Source organism: Mus pahari, chromosome X (genome assembly GCF_900095145.1).
Source record: "Mus pahari chromosome X, PAHARI_EIJ_v1.1, whole genome shotgun sequence".
NCBI lineage: Eukaryota > Metazoa > Chordata > Mammalia > Rodentia > Muridae > Mus > Mus pahari.
The window spans coordinates 122679854-122682689 of NC_034613.1; the positions used below are offsets into that span (position 1 = coordinate 122679854).

The following is a 2836-nucleotide window of genomic DNA, read 5'->3' on the forward strand; positions in this document are numbered from 1 at the left end:
AACATAGTGGAGCATGTGTCCTTATTACCAGTTGGAACATTTTCTGGGTATATGCCCAGGAGAGGTATTGCTGGATCTTCCGGTAGCAGTATGTACAATTTTCTGAGGAGGAGGTGCCTAATCTTATTGCAACTTGATATGCCATTTTGATTGGTATCCCTGCCCTATTCTGAAGGGAAACAGAGAAGGAGATGGGGAGGAAGGAAGTGGACAAGATGGAGGAGATAAGGGGAAGAGGAAATGAGGGAAACTGGTTGGGATATAATATATGAGAGAATAAATTAATTTTTAAAGGAGTATAAGTCCTTTCATTTTTGCCGGAGACCAAGAGCAGATGAATGCCTCAAAGTCTTTTGTTAACAAGGCTCAGGGGTACAGCATTTATTTTATTTTATTTTATTTTATTTTATTTTAGCCATCTACAGATACATCATTATTAGTGATGAGTCCTTCTCACTGGAGACCAGAGAAGTGACCTACAGTTCCATGATAATTAAACGTCATAGCAAGATATCAAAGCAAAATGTCAAAGTGTGAACCGAAGAAATTATTTAGGGCAATGTTTCAGAAACAACTTCTTTCACAGACATTCTTGAAAGGAGAGTTCTGCAATTTTGTATTTCATATTTGCGTTTGCTGGTACTCTAACTCGGATCAACACACAGCTGCTTGGGGTTTTTCTGGGCAATCAATCACCTGTACAGACAGAGCTGAATGCACCATTTGTTCTGCCGCCTATGTTAATAAGGCCTCAGTGAGGACCAACTATGCTAAAGTTCTTCATCTGATTTTTCGAACAGCATCCTCATAAAGTGTGGACTTCTGTGGGTTGTGGGAGGATGAGGTTGAGAGCATTGGCTGAGTGCAGTGAATGCAGAAGTGGGAAAGGTGCATGCATGAGGGAGAGAGAGAGACCTGAGTGTGACTCATAAACAAATTCTCAATATCCATTGATTCAATAATTCTTTAGAAAATACACTTCTGTAAAATGACTTCAGCTGATGAACAGTAACAGAAAACCAACAACAGATGCACTGGAGATTTAGATCAACTGGATTGGAAAGCATGGGCTGAGAGGTAAAGACATGTCGGCACATGAAGAATGGATAATCAAACCACTGTGATCTGTTCAGCTTCTTGGCCCCATGGTTAGGGGCAAATTAGAACAGTTTTTAGCATGGAGGCAAAGAAGAATAAGGGACGCTTTGTTGAAAATCCCAGTCACCGGAAATACTGACATCCTCTGCGATGCACAACAACTCTCAGGGGCACTGGCCATCAGCATGACTGAACGGCTATGTCAGCATGGGCTCTGCCTAACACCCCTTTTTAATCAAAGTTTTTTTATTATTATTTTCTTTATTTACATTACAAATGCTATCCCGAAAGTTCCCTATACCCCCCCCACCCCTGCTCCCCTACCCACCCACTCCCACTACTTGGCCCAGGCCTTCCCTTGTGCTGGGTCATATAAAGTTTGCAAGACCAAGGGGCCTCTCTTCCCAGTGATGGCCGATTAGGCCATCTTCTGCTACATATGCAGCTAGAGACACAAGCTCAGGGGGTACTGGTTAGTTCATATTGTTGTTCCACCTACAGGGTTGCATCCCCCTTCAGCTCCTTGGGTACTTTCTCTAGCTCCTCCATTGGGGACCCTGTGTTCCATCCAATAGCTGGCTGTGAGCATCCACTTCAGTGTTTGCCAGGCACTGACATAGCCTCACAAGAGTCCGCAATATCAGGGTCCCTTCAGCAGAATCTTGCTGGCATGTGCATTAGTATCTAGGTTTGGTGGCTGATGATGGGATACTCAGCTATTAAAAACAATGAATTTATGAAATTCTTAGGCAAATGGATGTGTCTGGAGGATACCATCCTTAGTGAGGTAACCCAATCACAAAAGAAGTCACTAGATATGCACTCACTAATAAGCAGATATTAGCCCAGAAACTTAGAATACCCGAGATACATTATGCAAAACACAAGAAAACCAAGAAGGATGACCATCGTGTGGATACTTCATTCCTCCTTAGAATAAGGAACAAAATACCCATGAAAGGATATTAGGTACAGAGACAAAATTTAGAGCTAAGATGAAAGGATGGACTGTCCAGAGACTACCCCATCTGGGAATCCATCCCATCATCAGCCATCTAACACCCCTTTTATAACTACAGAGCTCCAATCTGCTTCAGCCAAGTCATCAGCTCCCCATTCTGTTACATGGAGATTAGATCACTGTATCTGCCTATGTGCAGTGTTTACCCACGAAGCCCCAAAGAACAGTTCTCACTACGGTTTTAAATAATCTTACACATTGGTGGTGTTAGTGGCTGTGATGTCCACAAATGCCAGAAGACCTTGTTTGAAAGGCAGTTGACTGAGGATTTCTTGGGTCTTTCTTCAGTAGGGGCATGTAGGCTTGATGAACACGACCACCTTCCCAGACTGGATCTTGCAGTTCACAAACTCCTGAGCCATGCTGACAGGCTGCAGCTTCTCTGGGGAGGAACATTCAATTGAAAGTACTGATCCGGTGTGGGTACAGCATTTTTAAAAGCAAAATCCCACAATTGCGTCAATGTTAGATAAGTCAGAATAACCTTGCCACATGTTTTGGGGCAGAACACAGTAGTTATTTCAGACACAATATGACAATTTTTATGTATACCATTTTCAGTTATTTTAGTTTATATTTAGTTTGTATAAATATTGATTATTTAGGATAATACATTTGGACCATGACCAGGGTCATTGAAATCCCAAATATGTTGCTAAGGCAAGCATGGCTGTTGGGGGGTAGAGGACTAAGAAGTATCTAAGCAACCATGACCTG

At 42.3% G+C, this 2836-nt stretch overlaps 1 pseudogene; it reads right to left on the reverse strand.

The window, feature by feature from the left end:
- Positions 1-2171: 2171 nt before the first annotated feature.
- On the reverse strand, positions 2172-2490 carry LOC110313244 (annotated as a pseudogene).
- Between the last annotated feature and the right edge of the window lie 346 nt (positions 2491-2836).